Source organism: Elaeis guineensis, chromosome 12 (genome assembly GCF_000442705.2).
Source record: "Elaeis guineensis isolate ETL-2024a chromosome 12, EG11, whole genome shotgun sequence".
Taxonomy (NCBI): Eukaryota; Viridiplantae; Streptophyta; class Magnoliopsida; order Arecales; family Arecaceae; genus Elaeis; species Elaeis guineensis.
The window spans coordinates 20789131-20807464 of NC_026004.2; the positions used below are offsets into that span (position 1 = coordinate 20789131).

At 38.6% G+C, this 18334-nt stretch overlaps 1 pseudogene; it reads right to left on the reverse strand.

The window, feature by feature from the left end:
• Positions 1-1074: 1074 nt before the first annotated feature.
• Positions 1075-7979, reverse strand: LOC105037805 (cytochrome P450 89A2-like; annotated as a pseudogene).
• Positions 7980-18334: the final 10355 nt, after the last annotated feature.

Here is an 18334-nt window from a genome sequence, read left to right on the forward strand (position 1 = left end):
CGCAGGATGATGCCCCGAGTAGGTCTCAGGTCAAAAGGAGCACAGCATACGATGGAGATGGGATCGAGCAGCCTAGCTCGACTCCCATGCTTGCCCATCTATGATCAGCAGGAGATTGTCCCAGGACATGGGGGCGAGGAGATCCAGAGGCTCTCAGAGTTTGAAGGAGGCCGAATATCGAGTCGAGATAGAGATTATTAGGATTTGATACCTCAAGATTCAGCCTACATTGAGCTCACAGCGAGGTTCGCGATGAAAAACGAAGTCCAACGCGATCAAGATCATCCAAAACGGAGCTCGGATGGAGAAGATACGAGCTTTTGAAGTCGGCACGAGACCCGAAGCGGTGGAGGACCGCCGACGGCGGTGCGCGGCCCAGGCGGGGCCAACGCACGGGATGCGTGACCCAGGCTCGCGGCCCAGGCGGGCGGGCGGCCCAGGCAGGCGCGCAGCCAAGCCCATGCGTGGGCCCACGCATGGGCACGGCCCAGGCCCAGGCGCCCTGCCTGGGCCTGTACCCCGGTCCACCGTGGATCGGGCAGTCCACGGGTGGGCCTGTGGACCGCATGGGCGTTTCTCGCGGTCCACGGTACTATTTCGTAGACCGGAGCATGATCGAAGGGCTCAGAGATATTCCGGTCTTGATCCGACGGTTCAGAGGGTTATTTGGCTTTGTTTAGGACTCCTAATCCCTCTCTAATCCGGTTTAAGCCCTTTAAATAAGGCTAATCAGTGAAATAAAGAGTGAGTGGTCTGGTTTTTGCCGTACGGAGCCATACGGACCTGTGAAGGAGAGAGAGAAAGCCGTATGCTGTGAGAGAAGGAGCAGGAGGTTCCTGGACAGCGGACGCTGGACACTTTAGGGGTTCAGGGGGTCTTCCAAGAAAGATAGAGCTTTTGAGAGGGGAGCTTCTAAAGAGAGAGAATTGGGTGTACAAGTGTTGAGGATGAAGTCTCCTCTTGTAAAATTTTTTTTTTCATAGTGAAGTTTGCATGCCTCGTGAAGGCGAGTCTTTTTATGGCTGATTCATGTATTTTGATTATTTTATTTTTTTTTTTTTTCTTCTTGCTACATCACGTGGTACTGAAAATGTCTTGAAAAATGATGTCCTGATCAAACATCCATCCAACTGGAAGAATTCGAGCTCGAAGAGGATTCTTCATCACAACAGCGAGATCGAGCTTCTCATAAAGGTCCACTTCTCCTTCCGCAGCCTTCCATTCGAACTCTTTCACCAAATTGGCCACAAAGTACTCAAGATGTAGCATGGCTAGCCCGAGCCCCGGGCAAATCCTCCTCCCCACCCCAAATGGTATCATATTGATCTCCTTGCTCCCGGTTACGTCCACCCCCTCCCCTGAACCCCCGGCCAAGAACCTCTCCGGCCTGAACTCCATCGGCTCCTCCCACACCTTCCCATCCCACCCCATCTCCACCACCGTAACATTAATTTCCGCCCCCTTCAGGATCAAATACCCATTCAAGGTCACATCTTCCGTGACCGCGTAAGGCACCAAAAAGTGAGCGGGCGGGTGCCGCCTCAGCCCTTCCAAGATCACTGCCTTAAGATACGGCATCCTCTGCAAGTTCTCTTCCCTAATCTCCTCCGCATCACTCCCCACCACTCCTTCAATCTCTTCCAACAACTTTGTTTGTACGTCCTGATGCTTTACGAGGTTCGCCATGACCCACTGCAAGGCTGTGGTGGTGGTGTCTAAGCCTGCACCCATGAACTCCGAGCATAGGGTCACTATCTCACCCTCACTGAGCTGCCGCCCTCCCTCCTCGGGAAGTCGTAGATCAAGAAGGGAATCAACGTATGAGTAAGCAAAGCTGCCTTGTCCGTGCTGCTGTTGCTGCTTCCGCTCTTTGCGTGCTCTTATCAGAGGGACGAATTGTCCCTCTAGCTTCTTGCGCAGTACTAGCATTAAATTCCATCTTTCTCGGAAAACAATCTTGGTGAGTTTGGGAAGGAAGGCAAAGACATTGAACTTGGTAAAGGACGAGAGCAAATGCCTCTGGATGGCTCGGATGTCATCGGTGGTCTTCTCGTCCAATGTCTCGCCAAAGCACATGAGGAACAGCAGGCGGAAAATGGCGTACTGGAAGCTCTCCATGACCACCACCGCTCCACCAGCGGCATCGGCCTCGGCTTTGAGCTTGCTGAAGAGTATCTGGAGGACCCAGCGACGAATTGGAGCGAAGAGCTTGAGGCGGGAGGGGTGGATGATCTCAACGTTGAGGTTGCGGCGGAGGAGGCGCCAGAGGGGTCCGTACGGGGCGAAGCTGATGTTGTGGCAGTTGCTGCTGAGGATGCGGTTGGACTCAGTGACGGGGGGGCGGTCGGTGAAGGCGGCACCGGCCTTGACGAGGACCTGGTGAGCGAGGGTGTGGTCCGTGATGAAGATGGTCGTGCTGGAAGTGATGTGGAGGGTGAAAAATGGGGCCGTACTTGGCGCGGAGGGATCTGAGGACGGGCTTGAAGTCAAAGGAGGTCAGTGGAACCATAGGGGAGGACTGAGAATGGGTATAAATCTTGAGCCTGGAGAAGGTGTCAGGTTGACTCGACCAACAGAGCAGTCTCCTCTTTCCATTTTTGTCTACGATTTTAGTTGGGCCTCTCTTTTGGCAATGCAGCAGAATTTTCTTTTCAGCGAGATTTTCTTTCCCCACACGCGGGTCTCTCTTTTGGCAATGCAACGGGATTTTCTTCTTTTTTGATTCTTTCAAGAGATATTCTTCCTCTCATTCTGCTAATATATTTTTCACGAGAGAAAGAATTAAAAGGAGAGAAAGAGAGAGAGATTAAAAAAGCTTCTCTTTTGATGTACTATTGATTCTTACATAGTGAAAATTTCTCGCCTCCGCCCGTGGACGTAGGAGTATCTTTTTGATCTCCGAACCACGTAAATCTGTGTGTTCTTCTTCTTCTTCCCTATATTTTTTTCTTTCGTTCTGCGTTGAAGGTGCGATTCTGATGTCCATTTGTACCAGTGGCATTATTATTTGTGTTTGTGTGCGAGTTTATCCCAACAAACTGATATCAGAGCCTGGTTATCAGATCGCTCGTTCTGTCTGCACACAAGCTCCGTTTGCTACTTTGTGAAGGATTCCAGATGGCTGCGAAGTTCGAAATCGAGAAGTTCGACCGGAATATTAGTTTCGGTATTTGGCAAGTTAAGATGCGTGCGATCTTGACGCAGCAGGGGTTGCAGAAGGCGTTACTTAGAAAGGAGAAGATGCCGGCCACATTATCTGAAGAAGAGAAACAAGAGATGGATGAGAAAGCTCTGGCTGCGATTCAGTTGTGCTTGTCGAACAAAGTTCTGCGGAAAGTCATCCATGAGAAGTCAGCGGCTGCTTTGTGGTTCAAGTTAGAGTCGTTGTACATGACAAAGTCCCTCACCAGCAAGCTACATTTGAAGCAGCGTCTCTTTATGTTGAAGATGGTTGAAGGTACATCTGTAAAAATCCATCTTGATGAATTTAATTCTATTCTTATGGATCTAGAGAATTTAGAAGTCAAGATTGAAGATGAGGACCAAGCCCTTTTATTGCTCTGCTCTTTACCACCATCATTTAAACACTTTAGAGAAACTCTACTTTATGGTAGAGATTCTATTTCTATTGAAGATGTGAAATCATCCCTATTTTCAAAAGAGTTGATGGATAGGGACTTAACTGGTGGTAACAATGAAGGAGTTTCTGAAGGCCTTGTGGCCAGAGGCCGGTCTCAAGAGAGAACTTTTGAGAAAAAGAAGGAAGAGCGCAGATCAAAGTCAAGAAACAAGTCTAAAGTCTGCAATTACTGTAAGAAAAAGAGACACATCAAAATTGATTGTTACAAGTTGAAAAATAAACAGAAAAGAGAAGCAGAAAAATCTGAGAATGCAGCAGAGGTTGGAGTTGCAAAAGATGAGTCCTATGATTATGTTTTATCTATTAATATTGACAGATCCAAGGATGAATGGATTTTAGATTCGGGTTGCTCCTACCACATGTGTCCTTACAGGGACTGGTTCTACACCTATGAGCAGATCGATGGTGGAGTTGTCTTGATGGGGAACAATGCCCCATGCAAGACTGTTGGGATAGGTTCAATTCGAATTAAAATGCAAGATGGCATAGTGAGGATATTGACACAGGTTAGACATGTTCCTGACTTGAAGAAGAATCTCATCTCCCTAGGCACCCTTGAAGCCAATGGGTGCAAGTATTCAGCTGAAGGTGGAGTTCTCAGAGTTTGTAGAGGTGCTCTTGTTTTGATGAAAGCCAAAAGGTCCAGTACTTTGTACACTTTGATGGGCACTACAGTTACAGGTGCAGCAGCTGCTGCATCCCCTTCTATGTCAGAATCAGAAGTCACTAAACTTTGGCATATGAGACTGGGACATATGAGTGAAAAGGGCATGACTATGTTGAGCAAGAGAGGCTTGCTTTGTGGTCAGAGTACAGGTAAGATGGATTTTTGTGAGCATTGTATCTTTGGGAAGCAGAAGAAAGTCAGCTTTCAAACAGCAATTCACAGAACCAAGGCTACTCTGGATTATATTCATTCTGATCTTTGGGGTCCTGCCCGTGTTCCTTCTAAAGGTGGTGCCAGGTATTTTCTAACTTTTATTGATGATTATTGTAGAAAAATTTGGGTGTTTATGCTTAAACATAAAGATGAAGTGTTCAGGCAATTCAAACAGTGGAAGGTTTTGATTGAAAAACAAACTGGGAAGAAAATTAAAAGGCTGAGGACAGATAATGGGCTTGAATTTTGCTTTGGTGAGTTTAATGAGTTTTGTAAAAATGAAGGTATTGTCAGGCACCGTACAGTGAAATACACTCCACAGCAAAATGGAGTGGCAGAGAGGATGAACAGAACTCTTTTAGAAAGAGCCCGTTGTATATTGTCAAATGCAGGTCTTAGCAAAGACTTTTGGGCAGAGGCAGCGTCTACAGCTTGTTATTTAGTGAACCGTTCTCCAGCTACAGCCATTGCATGCAAGACTCCAGAAGAGATGTGGTCAGGTGATCCTCCTGATTATTCTGATTTGAAAATTTTTGGATGTCCTGCTTATGTTCATGTTAATGATGGTAAATTAAATCCAAAAGCTAAAAAGTGCATTTTTCTTGGTTATGCATCAGGGGTGAAAGGATACAGGTTTTGGTGTCCTGATCCTAAATCTTCTAAATTTTTGATTGAGAGAAATGTTATTTTTGATGAATCTGCAATGTTATCTCCTAGAGAGGAGAAAGTTGTTTCATCTGATGCAGGTCCTTCAGGTAATAGCATGAAACAGGTGGAGTTTGAAAGCGGTGGTTCTACTATTGTGAAGCATTCTTCTCAGCAACAACAGCAGATGACAGATTCAGCTCAGGTAGAGGAAACTCCACAAATGCAGCAGTTTTCTCTAGTTAGAGATAGGCAGAGAAGAGATATTAGACTACCTCAGAGATATGCAGATATGGTTGCTTATGCATTGTCAATTGCAGAGGAAACACTTGATGCTAATGAGCCTTCTGGGTATTCAGAGGCTATATCTCGTGAGGATTCAGCTCAGTGGATAGTTGCTATGCAGGAAGAGATTGAGTCTCTCCTGAGAAATAAAACTTGGGAGTTAGTGAAGGCTCCTAAAAGAAAGAAGATAGTTGGCTGCAAATGGGTCTTCAAGAAGAAAGAACGTACTCCAGGTGTTGAAGATGCTAGATTCAAAGCACGGTTGGTTGCAAAGGGCTACAGTCAAGTAGAAGGTATTGATTATAATAATATCTTCTCACCTGTTGTGAAACATAATTCTATTCGTATTTTACTAGCATTAGTTGCTTCTCATAACTTGGAGTTAGAGCAAATGGATGTAAAAACAGCCTTTCTGCATGGTGAACTTGAAGAGCAGATTTATATGCAGCAACCTGAAGGTTTCCAAGTTGAAGAAAAAGAGGACCATGTTTGTTTACTAAAAAAATCATTATATGGTTTGAAGCAATCTCCTAGACAATGGTATAGGAGATTTGATACCTTTATGACACAACATGGATACTCTAGGAGCAATTTTGACAGTTGTGTCTACTTCAGAAAACTGTCAGGTAATTCTGTTATTTATCTGTTGTTATATGTTGATGATATGTTGATTGCAGCAGCAGATATTTTTGAGATCAATCAGCTGAAAGCTTTACTCAGCAGTGAGTTTGAAATGAAAGACTTAGGAGCAGCAAAGAAAATTCTTGGGATGGAGATCCAGAGGAACAGAGGTGCAGGTAAATTATTTCTGACACAGACCAGTTATGTTCAGAAAGTTCTTCAGAGGTTTGACATGTGGGATGCCAAATCAGTTTCTACACCACTTGCTGCTCACTTCAAACTTTCAGCTTCTTTATCACCTCAGTCCACAGATGAAAAGGTGTATATGTCACGTGTTCCATACTCCAGTGCAGTTGGCTCTTTGATGTATGCTATGGTCTGTACCAGACCAGATATTTCACAAGCAATCAGTGTTGTGAGTAGATATATGTCAAATCCTGGTAAAGTACATTGGCAGGCAGTGAAATGGATTTTCAGGTATTTGAAAGGTACTGTTAACACTTGTTTGGAGTTTGGCAGGAACGGTGATGTTTTGTCTGGATATGTTGATTCAGACTTTGCAGGAGATCTTGATAGAAGGAGATCTCTTACTGGTTATGTTTTCTCAGTTGGTGGTTGTGCTGTTAGTTGGAAAGCTACACTTCAGCCTACAGTTGCATTATCTACTACAGAAGCAGAGTTTATGGCAGCAACGGAGGCAGTGAAGGAAGCTATGTGGTTAAGAGGCTTATTTGGAGAACTTAGTTTGGAATAGAAAGAGACTATTATATACTGTGATAGTCAGAGTGCTATTCATCTCACTAAAGATCAGATGTTTTATGAGAGAACGAAGCACATTGATGTAAGGTACCATTTCATTCGAGAAGTCATTGCACAGGGCAATATTGTTGTGAAGAAAATTGGTACCGAAGACAATCCAGCTGACATGCTGACAAAACCTCTTCCAGTGGCTAAGTTCAAATATTGCTTGGACTTGGTTGGAGTCTACAGCACTTGAGAATATCCTTCGGGATTTTGGAGGAGATGAGAATTTTCTACTATTATTTTTGTGAGAATTTAAGTTTGAGGAGATCGATCAACATTGTGGAGAACATTCGTATTGACCAAGCCAAAGGTGGAGATTTGTCAGGTTGACTCGGCCAACAGAGCAGTCTCCCCTTTCCGTTTCTGCCCACGATTTTGGTTGTCAGGTTGACTCGGCCAACAGAGCAGTCTCCCCTTTCTGTTTCTGCCCATGATTTTGGTTGGGCCTCTCTTTTGGCAATGCAGCGGGATTTCCTTTTCAGCGAGATTTTCTTTCCCCACACGCGGGTCTCTCTTTTGGCAATGCAACGGGATTTCCTTCTTTTTTGATTCTTTCAAGAGATATTCTTCCTCTCATTCTGCTAATATATTTTTCACGAGAGAAAGAATTAAAAGGAGAGAAAGAGAGAGAGATTTAAAAAGCTTCTCTTTTGATGTACTATTGATTCTTACATAGTGAAAATTTCTCGCCTCCGCCCGTGGACGTAGGAGTATCTTTTTGATCTCCGAACCACGTAAATCTGTGTGTTCTTCTTCTTCTTCCCTATATTTTTTTCTTTCGTTCTGCGTTGAAGGTGCGATTCTGGTATCCATTTGTACCAGTGGCATTATTATTTGTGTTTGTGTGCGAGTTTATCCCAACAAAAGGCTTGGCTTCTTGTGGGTAGTATTTGCTAGGTTTGAGAGGAGGATTATGAGAGCTATGCAGACCGTGATGCCGAGGAGAGAAAACACCCAATCATCCATTGCTACCGTTACCATGGCACAGGCTCCGGCTGCTGCCACCATTATTTATGGCTGGCTGATATCCCATCCGTATCTTAATTTTTGCCTGCCTGGTTTGTAACTCAGAAGATGTGGCGTGGCTTGTTACGTAAAGATTCTCTGACATTTAATTTAAAATTAATTTATAACCCCACGTGGTGCATGAAATATATATATTTTTAAAAATATTATATTTTATTATATTTTATCTATATATATTTTAAAAATAATTAAAATAATAAAAAATTATATTTTATATATAATATAGATTATAAATTATTAGATAAATTTTGTAAAGATTGGATTATCCTGAATACATGAAACCCTTTCTAAAGCTATCATTTCATATTTTTAAAGAAAAAAATATTTCATGGGCATACGGCGGATGAAGATTTTGCTAATACGGAGAACTTCTATTTTAATGTGTATATATATATATATATATATTAAGATATATTAGATTACAAAAAAAATGATAATATACTCCAATTCTCTAATATTAGGTTACTAACTCAAAATCACGAATAGTTAAAAGTTGCAAAAATCCTTATGATTCATGGTGCTTAATTATAAATATATTAATTGATTGCTAAATCAGGAATACCAAGAGATAAACACATGCTTCCAAAAAAGAGGTCAAAAAATAAATTACGAAATCCTCAGCTAAGTTACCAAATGTCCCAAAATCTGGTCTTTTGGCCAGAAGTGGCAACCCTGCAAAAAAAAGACAATAACGTCTTGGTTGAGAGAGAAGTATAAGGGAGAAAAGAAAAGAATGAAAGAAAAAAATATTATTTTTTTTTTTGAATTTTTTTTTATAAAAAAAAAAAAGAGAGAAATGGAAGAAATATAATTCTCTTCAAATGTACAATCTTTTTCTCCTCCAAATCAAGCAGAATTATAAAAAAAAGAATTGAAAGTTAATAAATCTTTTATAATTTCCATCTTATCTTTTTAATGATAAAGAATAAAATTAATATTACATTTCAATTTTAAAACTTATTTCAAGCATCCTACCTAAGCCTCCCATCCGATTAAGACTCCGTGAATAGAAAAAATCAACAAAAATAAAAAAAAAATAAAAAAATTCAAAAATAAGATCTTTTCTTTATTTTTTTTTGAATTTGTTGGATCATTTTTAAGGATATAATAGTAAAAGAAGATTAAAATATTTTTTTTTTTTTTTGCTTTCAATTAAAAAAGAAAGAAATTATTTTTTTTTTCTTTAAACTCTACTTACTTTTTTTTTTTTTTTTTCTCTCTCTTTTTATTATTTTTTTTTTTTTCTTTTCCTTTCTTCCCTGAACTCCCAACCAGAGCGTAAAAGAGGAGAGAAGAGAAGAAAGCACATGCAAAGGAAAGAAGAACCAACCCTGCAGTTGGTGTTGATCATAGTCCGAACGAACCTGTTGTGGATGTTGATGAACTGGTCGATTTTGTCGATGTAGGCATCGACACTGTCCGAGAACATGATCCCGCCATCGGGGAACCAAAACTTGTCTCCATCGACCTGGATCTAGTTATAGACCGCCTTCTCCAATGTGAGCTCCTTATGTGGCATGTTCGCGAACCACACCACCTCATGGCTTTCTAGCCACGGGAATGGGTTCTGATAGCCCACCAGCACCGGGATCAAATACCAGAGCTCCTCCCCCTTCATTGGGCAGTGCCGCTCTCGGTAGATTAGTAAATCCCAGGGAAACTCGAGCAATTGGGCCATGTCCTTGCACAACATGTACTCTGAGTACTTTGCGTTGCATGCTGGAAAGTCCTACCTCGCCCAGGGGAAGGGATATAAATGGTGGTCAAAGATCGAATCGTGGAGAGAATGGTGACGAATTCCAAGGTGGTCCATGATTTTTTCTTTTTTGGTCCTTTTTTTTCGTGCTTTCAAAATCATGATCTCAGAGCGAAGTGCGTGCTGACGGTTGTGGGAGAAGTAGGCGGTGGAGATCTGTGATCCGAATGGGATGAGAGCGTGCCGATGAAAGTGGGAGAAGTGGGCAGTGGAGATCCATGATCCGATGAATGGGGCGAGTGTGTCGGTGCCACGAGACATCGCGCATCATTTTTTTTATTTTTCCGAACACGTGGCATGAAAAACAAGCCATACACATGGCGGATGGAGGCTAATGCCTTCGTTTATTTATATATACTAGTATATAACCCATGCTATGCATGGGGATATATTTTTTTTTTATTTAAAAAATATATCATCTAGGTCTCCTGAGTAAATGATGTTATTTTACAATATAAAAAGGATCTCTTATCCTATAAAGGTGTCTTAGGCAAGGGATGAGCAAAAATATAAGGCCCGTCGAGAATCACATGAGCTAATAAATTCATATTGTACTATAGATGCTTTCTGCCTCAACAGTGTAATGATGTAGATTTATGCCTTAGCCGCAATTTAATTAGATGTCTGGATATACATCACACAGATCTGTTATCCTACAACATCTCAGTTGGTGCTGCCATCCTGAATTAAAATCTTAATCAGGATAAACTTTGATGGATTGGTGAAAGAGATTTGGAATACCATATGACAGTGCACCATACTTATCATGCATTTTGAATCTTATGGTCTCCATTCATCAATCATGTATTTTAGATTTTATTAGCTCCATTCATTATGCCCTCTTCTTAGATTATCACCACACCTTGCGGGCTCTAACAACGCATTATTTAGCTGATTAAAATTTTATTTTTCAAAAAAATTTTACTATATGTTGAGACATATTATTATTTTAACTATGCCTGAGATTACTAATCAGCATCAAATCTAGCTGTAGGAAATTTCTGTAATCAGAATTTGTGGTAAATATCTCATTAGAGGTGGGTGCAAAACTGTTAATAATTCCAATTTTTCAAAAACTCATATGATTGAGGTGTTTGCAAAATTATTATTTATTGTAATCAATTTAGTAAAAGATTAATTTTTTTATAAAAATGAAATTCACCAAATTTCATGTACCGGCGATCAAAATCTATCCTATCACAGTCATCGTGTCGTATATATGGCTGTGATGAACGGAATCCAAACTTTTTTCTATACGAAATAACTCAAGGTATAATTAACAAAAAAGTTTCTCATGTTAAAGCATGTATAAAGCTCCAAAGTACAGTCTTAAACCTGAACCAACGTCTACATTCGCATATTAGTATTTGTTTTGGCCAATCTCGGTTTGGTTTGCATTTGCTAGAAATGATTACCATGTTTGTTTAAGTTGTACCATGTATAATTCATCAAACGACATGCATGGTTACGTATGTGTGATGAATTTTCATTGCACTGTCCCGTGAACCCTCATTTTGTACTGTTTTTCTTCTGAAACATGTATTTCAACTTCAGGGTGACAATCCTCTATATTCTTCTCCTTCCTTCACAATATGCAGGCACTATAAGAATATTAAATATTAATAATAATAAAAAAAATTTATCACTAATAATACTTGTTAACCATCACAAAATCGATCAAAAATTTTACCGTCGCTAATAGTATTAGCGACGGTAATTTAATTATTAGCGACAGCAAAAGTCGATACTAAAAATATTTAAATTTTTATAATTTTTTTAATATTTAAATATAAAATAATTATTAACGACGGTGAATTAGAGTTATTAGCAATGAAAATCTTGCCATCGCTAATAATTTTTAAAAAAATTTAAATAATAATTTAAAAAAATAAATTTTTTAAAAATATTATTAGCGACAGAATTAACGACGGTGATATTTTTCCATCGCTAATAATCCAAAAAAATATTCGAATCCAATTGGAATCCGATTCGAATCCAATTCAAAATCCTGTCAAACTTAATTCAATTAGACTTTGAATCCAAGTCCTACTTGGATTATAAAACCCAATTAGCTTCAAATTAAATCAAGCCTAATTAAACTAAATCTGATTTAAATCAATTAGGACTTGATTCATAATTCAATTTAAATCCGATTTGAATCCAATTCGAATCCGATTTGAATCCAATTCGAAATCTTATCAAATCTAATTCAATTAGATTTTGAATTCAAGTCCTACGTAGATTATAAAATTTAATTAGCCTCAAATTAAATCAAATCTAATTAAATTAAATCTAATTTAAATCAATTAAGATTTAATCTATGATTCAATTCGAATCCAATTCGAATCTGATTTGAATCGAATTCGAAATCTTGTCAAATCTAATTCAATTAGACTTTGAATCCAACTCCTACTTAGATTATAAAATCTAAATAGCCTCGTTAAGTCAAACCAAATTAAGTTAAATCTAATTTAAATCAATTAGGATTTGATCTATCATTCAATTCGAATCCAATTCGAACTCGATTCGAAACCAATTCAAAATCCTGTCAAACCTAATTCAATGAGGCTTTGTATCCAAGTCCTACTTGGATTATAAAACCTAATTAACCTCAAATTAAGTTAAGCCTAATTAAATTAAATCTGATTTAAGTCAATTAGAACTTGATCCATGATTCAATTCGAATCCAATTCGAATCCGATTTGAATCCAATTCGAAATCTTGTCAAACCTAATTCAATTAGGTTTTGAATCCAAATCCTATTTGCATTATAAAATCCATTAGCCTTAAATTAAGTCAAACCTGATTAAATTAAATTTGATTTAAATCAATTAGGATTTAATCCATGATTCAAATCGAATCTAATTCGAATCTTATTTGAATCTAATTCAAAATCTTGTCAAACCTAATTCAATTAAGCTTTGAATCCAAATCTTACTTGGATTATAAAACCCAAATAGTCTCAAATTAAATCAAGCCTAATTAAGTTAAATCTGATTTAAATTAATTAGGACTTGATCTACGATTCAATTTGAATCCAATTCGAAATCGATTTACATCCAATTCAAAATTCTGTCGAACCTAATTTAATTAGACTTTGAATCTAAGTCCTACTTAGAATATTAAAATCTAATTAGCTTCAAATTAAGTTAAATATAATTAAATTAAATTTGATTTAAATCAAATAGGACTTGATTCATAAATTAATTAAGTCCAAAAATTTAATAAAATCTAATAATGATTTTTAACCACCCAAAAAATGATCAAAGAAAAAAAAATTAATATTAAAATTTAATATTAAAAAGTATTAGAGATGGCATTTGCGATGGAATAATTTCTCGTCACTAATAATTTTTTAAAAAATATTATTTTAATTTTTTTTAAAAAAATAATATTAAAATTTAATATTTAAAAAAAATTAAAAGTATTAGCAACGGTGAATGCGTATTAGCCGATGAAAAGGCTGTCACTAATACCCTTATTGTATTACTGACTGCTGCCTTTGCTGTCGGTAAAAGTTTGGTTAAAAAATACCACCAGTCTGTCGGAGGAAAAAAAATTCCGTGCTCGTTCTCCTCCTTTCTGACTTTTTCCCACCTTGCTATTCTTCCTCCTGACTGACGGTGAACCCCCTCCCCGATGCATCCTTCCCGACGTTCTCCACTCCTCGCACGTCCTCCTTCCCGACGTCTCGACCCTGCAGGCGCCTCCTATGTCACGGCCCCAAGCCAGCTACCCCGACCCCTCCTCACCAGTGGCCTCCTCGACCCCACTGGCACCTCCTATGCCACGGCCTCGAGCTCGCCACCCTGGCCTCGCCTCGCTCGTGGCTGCCCTGACCCCACCAACCCCTCCTACGCCACGGCCCCCAGCTAGCCGCCGTGGACCCACCTCGCCCACGGCCGCCTCAACCCTGCAGCACCTCCTACGTCGAGGCCCCAAGCCAGCCGCCCTGGCCTCGCCTCGCTCGTGGCCACCCCGACCCCATTGGTCGGACCCTATGGCTCCTGCCCCGTCGGCCTCCCCGTGGCTCCATCCTTGTCGGCCTGACCACGCGGCCTCTGCCTCGCCACCCCCAGCCCGCGGCCCCGACCATGCGGCCCCTGCCCCATAGCCTCATCCCCATGCTAGCGTGCCTATTATTGTGAGTATTAGCGACGGTATTAGCGACAACTAGTGTTGTCTCATGGTTAAAGGTGCAGAGGAACTTGCAATGCCTTATTTTTCAATGGCTATATTCTTATGATTGCCTTCTTATTTTTCCTGATGATGATCCAAACTAAATGGATATTGAAGGGACAGACCTCTTTTTCTTCTTCCCATATGATGTCTTAAAGCTGATGGGTGTCGATGGATTTTGGTTGTTATATTCTTATGGTTTTCTTCTTATTTTTCCTGATGATGATCCAAATTAAATGGATATTAAAGAGACTAATCTCTTTTTCTTCTTCTCATATGACGTTGTAAAGTTGATGGATGCCGATAGATTTTGATTGCTATATTCTTATTGTTGTCTTCTTATTTTTCCTAATGATGATCCAAACTAAATGGATATTAGGGATTGGCCTCTTTTTCTTCTTCCTATATGATGTCTTAAAGTTGATAGGTGCCGATGGATTTTGATTACTATTTTCTTCTGGTTGTCTTCTTCTGGTTGTCTTCTTATTTTTTCTGATGATGATCCAAACTAAATAGATATTGAAGGGACTGGCCTCTTTTACTTCTTTCCATATAATGTCTTAAAGCTGATGAATGTCGATGAATTTTGATTGCTATATTCTTATGGTTATCTTCTTATTTTTTCTGATGATGATCCAAACTAAATGGATATTGAAGAGATTGACCTATTTTTCTTCTATCCATATGATGTCTTAAAGTTGATGGGTGCCAATGGATTGTGGTTGCTATATTCTTATGGATGCTTTTTTATTTTTTCTGATGATGATTCAAACTTAATTAATGGTATTGAAGGGAATGGCTCTACAGATTACTATGGATTTTTTTTTCTTGTTCTCATATGATGTCTAAAATCTGATAGGTGCCGATGGATTTTGCTTGCCATTTTTGAGAACAACAGAAGATTTTATGCAATGAGAACTAATCTCTTCTTCTGCATGTTTGGAGTCCTACATCTTTTTTTTCTCTCTTTGGGAGATCATTAGCCCTAGAGCAGCAACGTGCTGTATACTATGGATTGGAACTTGCCTTTCCTTAAACACCCCCCATAAATAGTAATTTTTTAAAAATCCTACAAGTCTAGGAAGTCATGGACTGAGGCTCCACTTGCCTAAATATCTATTTATTTTTACTAGATCAACTTGATGCCTCTAGTAATGTAATTCTTGATCAGCAACAGATGACGTACCATAGCAGACATATCCCTAGACCTACCAATCAATGTCGATCATTCATCAGAGAGATCAGTAATTATGTAAGATTGTTAGTTAGCATCAGCAATGTATCAGCTAAAAAATGATTCTCATCTAGCAGTATATGATAATATGTTGGTCTATATAGCTACAAAGATAGAAGCCAAACTCTATAGGATGACAAATACTTGTGACAAGTTGCCTTTCATCGAAGAAAAACTACTTCTTACAGAAACTAGGATGCTCGAAAGGAAACTGGAATCGTACATCATCAAAATCTGGGCAAAAGTATCCTATTGATACAGTCAGATATCTTTTTTCTGATTTATATTTCAGACTAATATTCTTCATTTTTTTTAGTCATAAATTATGCACGTTACTTTTATGAATGTGATACAAAGTTAAGGTATCATGATATACAGTTAAATAAATATGATACAAAGTTATTTTATTTTGGTACATAGTTAATACAATATGATACATAATAATTTTTATTTTTAGAGATTATAGATCATATCTTTTCGAGGTCGGAGCCGTCACAGTCGAGGAGAGAGCTCTTATGCAGCCAGCTCACATGGTTTTGCAACACACATACCATATGGTAAATTCTAATACTTTAATTATTCTCTTTTATGTTATTTTATTTTTTATTATCTAATATAATATTTTTTATGATGTGTTGATACTCTCAGATTTGAACGATAGGGGGTCACCAATGACCCCATAGTCATACGCAGCAGTGACCGACTCTTAGACATAGAGACGTGGTAGAGGACCTAGTCAGCTCCTAGCACGTCTAACTCGATCGGAGGATAGAAAGCTCATCCATATTCAGAACCATTTGTAAGTACTATATCTTTACTAAATATGTTTAAAATTTAGCCATTGTAGAGTCTAACATTTATTGTTTAAAATTAATTTTACAACACATTTAAAGAGAGCTCCATGCCTCGTATAGTTATCGGGATCATCTGACGATTGATGCCGACGTCGGTGGACACGTTCTCCAATTGACCATTAGGGGCACGTGATGCAGCTTGAGAGATGTTTCAGATAAGTCAAAGATGTTTAATTTAATAATTTATAGAAGATTTGTATTCTATTTATTAATACACACTTGCTTCTACTTGTAGGACTACTATCGATTCTTATCTCCTCAAGATGAGGAGGCTGGCCATCCGATCCTCGAGCAGGTGGCCATACATAGGTTTCGAAATGGACTACACAGCCTACGGTAATCTGCCATCAAACATTTCAGTTTTCAGTCATCATCAGACTGAAAGTCCTATAGGGATCACTGGATGCAGGCGGACGTATAGGAGGCTCTCTGTGATCAGTGAAGCAGTAAGGAGTACATCGATAGGTGGCAAAGAGTCCGATAGAATCAGACCGCCCAACAAGATTCGATCAGACATATGGGCAGCTCCATCGGCACACATGTTGTGGTCGATAAACTGGTAAGAAATCTATACCAAAACTCTTCACTAGAATTGTAAAAATTCTTATATGCATACTTTAATCAGTTTAATTTTATTATTTACTTATTGTAGATACGACAGCTGGATCGTCCACTAGACCAGCTGTAGTTGTGGTGGACCACACACCAGTCTAGGAGGATCGATGACTATTTAGATTCTACGTCGCGACAGATCGCGGTAAGAACTTCAAACTTTATTTACTTATTAAGTTGTTATAGGATCTGATTTTTATATTAGAACTAACGTATTTTTAAACTGTGCAGATGCATTATGCGGTGTACGTTGCTGAGAGGTATGACGATGACCCATCTTCTCATCCCCCCTTAACCTTGAGAGATGGCTCAACACTACCAAGAGGGTGAGTATAGGATTTGGCCACAACCTCGACCCTCTACTGGCTCGATATCCTTTGATGTCCTCACAGGCCTCGACATCCCAGATCTGAAGCGATGCATACATGGAGGAGGTCGTGCAGAGGCTTCTGAGCCAGCAACCTCAGAGCCTCTTGGATGCCATCCGCGATATGGTCATGGAGCTTCTCCGAGACCCACAGCTACATGACCGACTGGGCTCATCATTCCACCCATCATATCAGATAATTATATTATTAAATTTTTTTATTTATTTTAAATTTTATATTTAGAAGCTTCATATATTTACTTAGGTTTGAGTCCAAGAATGGGATCTAGGAGCTAAAAATTTAATCTAACCATCCAATCGATGGATCGGAGGTGTCTATAGCTTTATATCATTGAATGAAATATGTAAGAATAATCTGTTCGAGAATCAGAAGAATATATCGAAAGATATACCTCCGTATCGAAAGATACGTCTCCGTATCGAAACTTACTAATATTATTTTATTTTTTCTGTTATAGGATGCTAGGACATCCGGCTCTCATCCACTAGCTGCTGGAAAAGAGTAGGAGGACGACGACGACGACAAGGATCGGATCTGATTTTTTTTTTATGTATTGTATTTTTTTGATACTATTTATAAAAAATATCTAATTTATATTTTTAATATAATATAATTAATTTTTAATTTTTGATTGTCATATTATCTTTAGATTTTAATTATAACAGATATTAGGCACCATAATTCATTATGATTAATTAAAATAGATTTTAAAAAAATATTATTATTAATTTTTAAAAAAAAATAAAATTAATTAGTAGCGATGGTATTACCGTCGCTAATAGTACTAGCAACGAAAAATACCATCGCTAATAGCATTAACGATGATATTAATGACGATAATGTCGTTGTTAATATTTTTAATTTTTTTTATTTAATTTTAAAAAAAAAAATTAGAGACGGCATTAGCGACGGCATTATTGGTCGCTAATAATTATTGGCGACGACATTAGCTATAAAAATTCTGTCGCTAATATTTTTTATAATTTAAAAAAAAAATAATTTTAAAATTAAAAAATAATTAGCGACAAAATTTTACTAATAATCTTATTAGTGAAGATTAGTGTTTCCGTTATTAATAAGGATATTTAGTGATCAGATTTTTTTCAGATTGATTGTTACGATGGAATTAGTGACGACGAAATTATTAATGACGGTATGTGGACTATTAACGATAGCAACAAACCATCGCTAATAGTTTGAATTTTTGTATATATCTTTTGCATCCTCAAAGAAAAAGGTTGTGAAAATTTAAAGATCTTCTTTGGCTCTTTGTTTCATTTTCTAATAGTTTTAAATGGTAGGTTCTATGTTATGGTAAGAATTCTGAGCTCTAAGGCCGCCACCTTTTCTTCTCTACTTTCCCACTTATCGAAGACAAAAGGCTTTTCAAGCAATCCATCTTACCTCTG